At 36.9% G+C, this 10034-nt stretch overlaps 6 non-coding genes across 6 annotated transcripts; all 6 read right to left on the bottom strand.

Moving 5' to 3' along the window:
• Positions 1-329: 329 nt before the first annotated feature.
• LOC111898696 (small nucleolar RNA Z221/R21b) lies at positions 330-423 on the bottom strand. The gene has a single exon (XR_002852676.1). It is a non-coding gene; the product is annotated as a small nucleolar RNA Z221/R21b (small nucleolar RNA).
• Positions 424-466: 43 nt separating this feature from the next.
• On the bottom strand, positions 467-568 carry LOC111898693 (small nucleolar RNA R64/Z200 family). Its single transcript, XR_002852673.1, has one exon. It is a non-coding gene; the product is annotated as a small nucleolar RNA R64/Z200 family (small nucleolar RNA).
• A 66-nt stretch (positions 569-634) lies between these two features.
• Positions 635-712, bottom strand: LOC111898681 (small nucleolar RNA SNORD18). Its single transcript, XR_002852662.1, has one exon. It is a non-coding gene; the product is annotated as a small nucleolar RNA SNORD18 (small nucleolar RNA).
• A 44-nt stretch (positions 713-756) lies between these two features.
• Positions 757-839, bottom strand: LOC111898690 (small nucleolar RNA Z199). The gene has a single exon (XR_002852670.1). It is a non-coding gene; the product is annotated as a small nucleolar RNA Z199 (small nucleolar RNA).
• A 72-nt stretch (positions 840-911) lies between these two features.
• LOC111898680 (small nucleolar RNA SNORD24) lies at positions 912-996 on the bottom strand. Its single transcript, XR_002852661.1, has one exon. It is a non-coding gene; the product is annotated as a small nucleolar RNA SNORD24 (small nucleolar RNA).
• Positions 997-1045: 49 nt separating this feature from the next.
• LOC111898692 (small nucleolar RNA R12) lies at positions 1046-1147 on the bottom strand. The gene has a single exon (XR_002852672.1). It is a non-coding gene; the product is annotated as a small nucleolar RNA R12 (small nucleolar RNA).
• Between the last annotated feature and the right edge of the window lie 8887 nt (positions 1148-10034).

The raw sequence follows: 10034 nt of genomic DNA, 5'->3' as shown, positions 1-10034 counted from the left end.
GCTAACAATACTGTAAAAATTTGTTTGGATATTACTACCTGATGCGTCATGAAAATAATAATATTTAAAGACAAATGATAAATTATTATAACCCAAAAAACAAGATAATGATTTATGACTACATAAAAGAGAAACCATCAGAAACCAAATATTTATCCCCAAATGCTAATAAAAGCCATACGGTCCGCATCATGGTTTAATCTCCCAATCGGGAAATTCCATCACCTGGGTCCTCTTTTAAACGATCACAAAAAAATATATATATATAACAGAAAAAACTAAATAAAAAAAGTTTAATCATATTAAAGCTCAAGATAATAAAAAAAAAAAGGCTCAGAAACATAATATGGGTAATGAGAAAGTTTATCGATCACAATGAATATCAGAGTGGTGCATGACTTTCCTGTTTTATCATCATTGCCCTTCATAAATCAATTCATAAAAATCGCAATTTGATGTATTTTCAAATCTGTTCAGATTTATGAACTTGTAATCTCATTGTTTCATTGTTTAAAAGAAACTCTGAAGTCTGACATGTGATAAGTTTCATAATTCATCAAAACAGATACTATTTAACCAAAACAAAACACAAATATAAGATTCAAAAAACGAATAATGTCGAATATTGAGAATCGAGATCAGAGTTTGGTTAAAGATCTATCGTCACTGTAAATTCAGAAACACGGACCAATAAATTTGCTCATCATATCTCAAAAAAAATTATAAACATAACAAGTAAAAACTAGATTAATTGTTGAGCATCAGAGACTTAAATACTAATAATCACGAACACTTAGTTCGATCATCTTGTTGCAGTTATTTTCTCATCACTTGGCAACGGAAACAGAAACAAAATGATTTTACAAGAAATGAAATATTTCAAAACGAAATTAAAAATCCAAAATTGAAGAGGCCTCAGAGATCTTGGTGGATAATGAATCATCAAATGGGATAATCCCATCAAGAGTAGCAAATATCTTTCTTACATCAATGGCCACAACAGTAAAAAAAATCGATTAAATTGATTTAGATAAATCGTAGTATAATGAGTCAGAAATGGAGTGTAAGATCACCTTCCTCTTCAAATAAAAACTATTATAAAGAGAAAATCATTGGGAATCCGAATGATTTTTTTCATCATACTCGTTATCAATGATATAATGATAAATATAGAAAAGATAAGTAAGTTTGAATGTATCTACCTTGTCACCGAAAAGCCCTAGCTAAAGAGGAAGATCCGGAGCTAAAGGTAGCCACATATAGAATTCAAATATATGTGATCGAAATACTTCATTTAGCCTAATGATAGATCCCTTAATCCACCGTTGAAATTGGACTCCGATCAAGGAATTGCAATATCAGGCTTAATGATAACACCATTCAACAGACTCAAAATGATGAAGTACAAGTAAATCGAGTATTACTGAAACCAAAAGAACGTAGAAAGCAATATGAGATAATGGATTCTAAGCTATTCAAACATAAGATTTACAAAGAGATGAAGTAGCTAGCTGCGATTGAGTTGTTTTGTTGCAACGAGGAGGATGTATTTTATATACAGATGTAAATTAGGGATACGGTGTTTAAACCCTAGTTGCTGCGGCTTCGTTATGTTCTTTTATGGGCTTTTTTTAGAAAGAGATAGCGCATCAAGTTTAGGCCTTTAAGGGTTTGGGCTCATCTTTTCGAAAACAATTAGTTTTTCTTATTTTCAAACCAAAATTGGTAAATCGAAAATCATATGAATTTATGTGTCTTGATTTAGAAGATGTCTCGTAAACATTTAGATGTAAAGTAATATCTGAAAAAATTAAAAGATGATGGCTTTTCTTTCTCCCTCCGATTGAAACTTCAATTGCAACCCTCCCACATCCGTACACACCATTTGAGAAAGTTAGCAAAGCGAACTATATGATTGCAAGATATTGTCTTTATAAACAAACACTACCCACAAAATCTCTAAATGAGTTGGATTTGTATCTCAAAAAATGTAACAACTTTAAAAGGGTATGTAGAAATGAATCTTGTTGATCACAATTTGGTGACAGTGTATCAAAACATCAATTTCAGACATGGCCAAGTGGAGAATAGAAAGCTCTAAGATGCTACCAGCTAGTTCATTTTGAACAAAATTTATATGAATATGTAAAATGGGTGATACAAGATAGAATATGACACAAACAAGTTATAATATGTTTGACATGTATTCGAATGGGGTTGATGTCAACGGGACAAAAATTACAACTTTTTGTCTCACTCATTCCGATGAAACTAGACATAACATATTATATAGTGTATGTATGTTTGACACGTATTAAATTGTTTGACACGTATTGAACCGAGACATATGTTAATGGGAAAGTTTTGCATCTTAGAAAGCTTCAAGATACTACCAGCTAGTTCATTTTGAACAAAATTTATAAGAATATGTAAAGTGGGTGATACAAGATAGAATAAGGCAAAAACAGATTATACTACGTTTGACATGTATTTGAATGGGGTTGATGTCCACGAGACAAAAAATTGCCCCCTTTTGTCTCGCTCAATCCGGTGGAACTAGACATAACATATTATATAGTGTTTGTATGTTTGACACTAATTGAACCGATGCAGATGTTAATGGGAAAATTTTGCATCTTTTTATGTCGCTTAAAAAGATTGAACAAAATGAAAGTGGTTATACTATGTTTCAAAAGCATTAGACTAAGGTTGATTTCATTGGAACAAAACTCTCCCAAGATGGTGAATCCAGATAAAAACATGATATATTATGTTTGACATGCATTGGACCAAATGATAATTATATTGGACAAAAACCGTAACTTTTGTCTCTTCCAAAAAGGAAAATCAAAGCAGAATAAGTTATACTATGTTCGACGTGTATTGGACTGAGATGGACTGGGATAAACATGGGAAATGCGTTAGGCGCATATGCATTGCGTTCCTTCTAATGTTGTGAAGCTAATATGTTGATATATTTTCCCTAGTCAGCGATATTGTTTTGAACCCATTATAAGGGTATTGAAATGTTTTGTTGATTTAAACTATTTTGGAGGTTCAACTTTGAGTATGGATGATCACCATCATCCTTTACTCTCGAAGAGTTGACCTCATGGATTCTCACGAGGCATTCCCATGTCTTACGCTATATTTTGGCATGTTGCTCAGGTTAAAGATGAAGGGGGCTTAGATATTTAGAAGATGATATTAGATGTAATGTTGTAGTCTTACCTATGGTTTAAGATTGATTGTAATGTCTATTGGAATAGTGTCTAAGGTTGCAACTATATTAGGCAAGTATTTGACCCGATTGTGCATGGTCCTTTTGGGTTGTCTTCACCATAGCAACTTGATAGGATGATTTATTATGAGAGATTAGATATTATTAATATATTATGAGAATAATATAAGGAATAATAATATTGTTATTTGATTAATATAAGTCATAGATTAATTAGTATTAATTTGGTGACTTAAAGAGATTAATTAAATAAGAGGGTATAAACTGTCAATTGTTTGATAGTTGCACTTTGGGCTGTAAATCCTTAAGGGATAAGGGTTGGACGATTTCTAGGGCTTGGGATAAACCACAAATCGTCCACGACATTATCATGGAAAGGATCTGGATTGCTTTAAGGAAAGATTATCCAACTAGGGTTTAAGGGTGAAACCTTAGGAGCCTTACAAGTATAAGTAGACCCCTAGGGCAAGGGAAATCGACACCTCTGCTAAAGCAAAGAAACCCTGGCCGATTTCTAATCCCTCTCCTCTCTCTCTCAAATCATCCTCCTTGCTAGTTGGTGTTTGTAAGCCATTAAAGGAGTGACAATTGTGACTCTAGAGCTCCAAGACAACAAGATCAAACAAGAGATTCAAAGGTAAACTTCTAGTTCTGGTTTTGTATTGTTCTTATACATAATTAGTCATTAGAAGTCTTGGTTTCAAAGCATGTTTAATTAGAGAAACCTAGATCCAAGCATTAGGGTTTGCATGTGCACATAGGAATGTTCATATGGCTAAAACCCATCAGTGGTATCAGAGCCTAGATTGGTTTCTATTAAATTGTTGCTTGTTTGTTTGAATCTTACTTGCAAAATTCGAATTTTGTGTTTCTGAGTCATGGACTCGGCGAGTCCCATAGTGGACTCGGCGAGTTGGCCTGACTCGGCGAGTCCAGTTGGACACTCGGCGAGTCTGAGCGTCAGGAAGGGCCAAATTCGGGATTTTTTTATATTTATCTTATGGAAACTTGCCTTTATCATATTAGATCAACCCTAATCTGATTTTTTGATACATATGACTATAATCTTGATCTAATTAAAGATATTTATCAATTAATAAAATATTTAATTTCCTTATGTGATAATTGATTAATTATTTTGATTAAATTGGTAAATTCTTTTGCAAGAAATCCTTAAATAAATCAAATATGGATAATTATGGAATTAATTGTTAATTAAGATTATTTGTTATTTGATCCTCCATGTTTTTAAATGTTTAAAACTTGTCCTCAAGTTTTTAAATTTATGTTTTGTGATTAAAAGTTTAATTTAGACAATTTAAATTTCAAACCCTAGAATTTTACAAGTTTAAAATACAACCCTATACTAATATAATATTACAAGATTAATATATATACATACATATATATATATATATATATATATATATATATATATATATATATATATATGTATAACTAAAATGCTAGTCTTACCGTTAGTAGGCCTCATTCACGAAGCCGATTTATAAGGTGGGTATAAGGTTGCGGCCTATAAAATGACGCTTAATGGGTGTACACTCACACCCACCGCTTGCTTAATCGGTGGAGGGTCGTTAGCCGAACGGGTAGGATAGGGTAACCTCATCCTCTCATTAAAAGTATAATATGAAATACAAAGTAACTACATGTTTTTCAAAAAATTTCCCAATCTTAGTTACTTTAGGAAAAGTGAATTGATGCAATCCCATGAAATTACACTTTGCACCTTGCTAAGAAGTTAGTGGAGCGTGTGTGGTTTACCGGCACACTAATTGGTTCTAAGCGAAGGTGGCAACGGGTGATTCATTGTTTATCATAGTTCGATGGAGCGTGTGTGGTTTACCGGCACATCGAATAGGTGATCGTTACAATGAAGGCATCATGTGAATTTGCATGGTAATTCACACCCGCTTTGTGATCCTCGGTATCCCAGTCACAAACAAGAGGGGCATATCGAGATTTAAACATGTCATTGAAAAGTTTCAATGAATCTCATCTAAACCTAGGAATTCTCAAATTCATTTAGAACTTAAAGTTATGTTTTGTGGTGGAGAATTAGTGAATCGTCATTCACTTACCTTCAAATTATTTGCATGTTAGATTACGACATCCCTTTTCTAATATGTAAATATTGTTGTTGGATCCTAGCCCTAATTTTTCTTATTGGGTGATAATTAGGGATTCATATTCTAATTTATCTTTGTCCTTTCTATTTGTAGATGTCGAACGCAAACAACGCTGCTGCTAGTTCATTCACATTGATGAGCCTTTGTTAAAAGGTCACCTTCGATGGGACGAACTTTAGCGAATGGATAAGATACATTCACACTATTGCTCGCTATGAGGATAAGGAGTATGTCCTCGATGAGAAGCTCGAGAAAATCAACCCTGAAATCGCTACTCCGGCTGAAATGACCGCTTTTGAAACTCACGAGCGTGATGCAACGAAGGTACATTGCATCATGATAGCCACTATGAACTCCAAATTCCAAAAGTCCTATGAGGACATGTACCCGTACGAGATGCACCAAGACTTATTGGAGAGATACCACCAAAACGCGAGACAAGAGCGTTATGAGATTTTCACTAACATGATTTCCGCTAAGATAGGTCATGGAGAGTCTCTTACCGTGCACCTGCAAAAGATGCAAAGGTATGTCGACCGTCTTCGCAAGTTGAATGTTGACTTTGGGGAAGACTTGGCGATCGACATGGTGCTTCACTATTTGCCTCCAAGCTACAATCAATTTAGGATGACCTACCACATGAACAAAGAGGAGGTCACCCTAAGCAAACTCCAAGGTCTCTTGAGGGTCACTGAGAGCAACTTCAAGGACAAGTCTGTTGCACCAACTTCCAATCCACCCGATGCTCCTGTTTTGGCTATTGGACAAGGAAAGGGAAAGAAGAGGAAGGCTTCGTCTAAGAACTATCGCAAGGTTAAAGCCCGAGATGGTGCCTCTTCTAGTGGGACCAAAGTTGATCCTGCTAAGCCCTGCCCAAACCCAAAGGAGACAGAGTGCCACCACTGCCACAACATAGGACATTGGAAGAGAAGCTGCCCAGAGTACCTTCAAGCCATCAAGGAAGGAAAGATCAAGCCGTCTTTCGCAGGTATATACACAATTAAATCCAACGATTCATCTCATGCTATTTCTTGGGTTCTTGATACCGGTTGTGGTTACCACATTTGTTCTAATGTGCAGGGACTAAGAAGAAATAGGGATGTGGAGCATGGAAGGATTAATCTAATCATGGGGAACAGAAGATCGTCGCATGTGACCAAGATTGGAGTGTATTCTTTAGTGCTTAGGAATGGTTTAAGTTTAGATTTGAACAATTGTTGCTATTCGCCAGAAATGGCTAGAAACATCATTTCATTTCATGGTTTGTTTAGACAAGGTTTTAGATTTTCTTTTAATAATGAGAATGGTTCTATTTTGGCTTATCTAAATGGTGTCTTTTATTTTGAAGCAATACCGTGTAATGGAATTTATGAAACTGTTATGATTGTTAATAACTTAGGAAATGATGTTTTGAACATAGATTCTTCCAATAGTATGGATAAAGCATCCTTGTGGCATTGTCGTCTTGGACATGTCAACAAGAAACGCATAGCCCAACTCCAAAAGGATGGAGTGTTGGAGTCATTCGACCTTAGGGAAGATGACACATGCGAATCTTGTTTACTTGGAAAAATGACTAAGTCACCCTTCACAAGTACGTGTGAAAGGGGTGAGGGTCTATTGGACCTAATACATACCGATGTATGTGGACCGTTTAGATCAACCACGAAGGATGGGAACTGCTTCTATGTGACTTTTACCGATGACTATAGTAGATATGGGTATATCTACTTAATCAAGCAAAAGTCAGAAACTTTTGAAAAGTTCAAAGAGTTCAAGAATGAAGTGGAGAATCAATTGGGCAGGAAAATCAAGATGCTTCGATCCAATCGAGGAGGAGAGTACCTAAGTCTTGAATTCCACGATTATCTCAAGGAGTGTGGAATAGTTTCACAATTGACACCACCTAGGACACCACAATTGAATGGTGTGGCAGAAAGGCGTAATCGAACCTTGTTGGAAATGGTTCGCTCTATGATGAGTCGTGCTTCACTATCAATCTCTTTTTGGGGGTATGCCTTAGAGACTGCCGCCCATATCCTTAACCGAGTCCCTACTAAGAAGGTTGCCAAAACACCTCACGAGATGTGGACAGGGAAAGCTCCCTCGTTAGCACATATCAAGGTTTGGGGTTGCGAGGCTTTCGTAAGACGAGATACTCACAACAAGCTTGAACCTCGTAGTGAGCGATATATTTTCATCGGCTACCCGCAGAAATCCTTTGGATATCTCTTCTATAGACCGAAGGACAATGTTGTCTTTGTTGCGAGGAGAGGAGTTTTCCGAGAGTGAGAACTCATAGGCCAAGGAGACAGTGGGAGGAAAATTGAGCTTGAAGAGATTCAAGAGTCAATAGATGAAGGAACCTCTACCGCTGGCACTCAACCCGAGGAGGAAACTCCGGTTGAACCGATTGACAAGTCCTTACCTCTTAGACGTTCCGAAAGAGTTAGAGTTCAACCCCAGTTTTATGGTTTTCATATTACTACCGAAGGGGACACGTATATTAGTGATGGTACACTAATAAACCTTGATGAACCTAATAGCTATAAGGAAGCCATGGCAGGCCCGGAGTCTGCAAAATGGAAAGAGGCAATGGATAGCGAGATCCAATCCATGTATGATAACCAAGTTTGGAATTTGGTTGATAATGTGCCCGGACGTAAGACCGTTGGGTACAAATGGATCTTCAAGAAGAAGACCGACGTGGATGGAAAAGTACACACATATAAGGCGCAATTGGTTGCGAAGGGCTTTACTCAAACTCCTGGAGTTCATTATGAAGAGACCTTCTCACTAGTTGCAAAGAGAAAATCTATTAGAGTGATGCTAGCTATTGCCGCATTTCATGATTATGAGATTTGGCAAATGGATGTCAAGACCGCTTTCCTTAACGGGAAGTTGGTTGAGGATGTTTACATGGCTCAGCCAGAGGGGTTTGTGGATCCGAAGCATCCGAATAGAGTGTGTAAGCTTGAGAAGTCCATTTATGGACTTAAGCAAGCGTTTCGCAGATGGAATCTTTGCTTTGATGAGAAAGTCAAAGAGTTTGGATTTGTACGAAGCGAAGATGAATCGTGTGTATATGTCAAAGCCAGTGAGAGTATAGTAAGCTTCCTCGTTCTATATGTCGATGACATATTACTCATAGGAAACGACATCCCGACTCTGCAAGAGGTTAAGTCCTGGCTGGGGAGGTGCTTCGCTATGAAGGACCTCGGAGAGGCTTCTTACATTTTGGGAATAAGGATAGTAAGAGAAAGAAGAGACTAATAGGACTTAGTCAGAACACTTACTTAGAGAAAGTACTAAAACGTTTTAGTATGGAAAACTCGAAGAAGGGAGAATTACCGATACAAAGTAATGCCAAGTTGAGTAAGACTCAAAGTCCGAGTACCGAAGCTGAAATAGCAGAAATGAGCCGAGTTCCATACGCTTCCGCAGTTGGCTCAATCATGTACGCTATGACTTGTACTCACCCTGATGTAGCCTTTGCTTTGAGCATGGTTAGTAGATATCAAGGGAACCCTGGCAGAGCCCATTAGATTGCTGTGAAGAATATCCTTAAGTACCTTCGGAGGACGAAGGAATGGTTCTTAGTCCTCGGAGGGAGTGATGACTTGAAGGTGCGAGGGTAAAGTGACGCCAGCTTTCAGAACGACAGGGACAACTACCGTTCGCAGTCGGGCTGGGTCTTTACCCTGGATGGAGGAGCAGTAACTTGGAAAAGTTCCAAACAAGAAACCGTAGCCGATTCAACGTGCAAATCAGAGTACATTGCAGCGATCGAAGCGTCGAATGAGGCGATATGGTTGAAGAACTTCATTGGTGATCTTGGAGTTGTACCTGCCATAAAGGAGCCCACGGAGATTTTATGTGATAATGAAGGAGCGGTTGCCTTGACCAAGGAACCAAGGGATCATGGTAGATCTCGATACATCGACAGAAAATATCACTTTATTAGACATCGTGTAGAAGAAGGACAACTCGTAGTGAAGAGGATATCGTTGGAAGAAGGACAACTCGAAGGGACCGAGTAGGGTTAAGCACTTGCAGCATGCTAGGAGTATTGGGCTGAAAGATGATATTAGCATAGATTAGATAGTATTAGAAACGTGTAATAGATAAATGTAATTAACATTTGATGATTAAATAAAGAAGTTTTATTTATGAGTAATGTTACTGTCTTATGTTAATTGTTTAACTATTGTTTCTCTTTGCATGTTTTGACTTCCAGAATAATTGAGTTTATTAAGAATAATCGAATTATTCAAATTGTCCACAATCGTTCATATGTTGGAAGTAGATATGAATGAAGATTGTCATGAATTGGTGCGTAGATTGTCTAAATGGTATTAGACATAGAAAAAGATTGCTGCGACGTTAATGAGTGCTTATGAACTGGTTTTGAGCATTGGAACAAACTCGCGCTTGCTGGAATCACCTTATGGAATACGATAAAAAGGGTGATCGCAAGACGATAATATCATATAGTCTTAAAACCTAGATATATGGTTTGTTGTTTGTTAATTGATTGTACATTGATAATGCGAAAACGCATTGGTAACTCGATGTTATAAAACGCATTGTTGTGTATAGTTGATTAATGAATAAGTAAATGCATATAAGTCGAAGTTTATCTGTTA

The sequence above is a fragment of the Lactuca sativa genome, chromosome 2 (assembly GCF_002870075.4).
Source record: "Lactuca sativa cultivar Salinas chromosome 2, Lsat_Salinas_v11, whole genome shotgun sequence".
In the NCBI taxonomy this organism is placed as follows: domain Eukaryota; kingdom Viridiplantae; phylum Streptophyta; class Magnoliopsida; order Asterales; family Asteraceae; genus Lactuca; species Lactuca sativa.
Note: the sequence above shows the minus strand (reverse complement) of the source record. Positions and strands in the feature narration are given on the sequence as shown.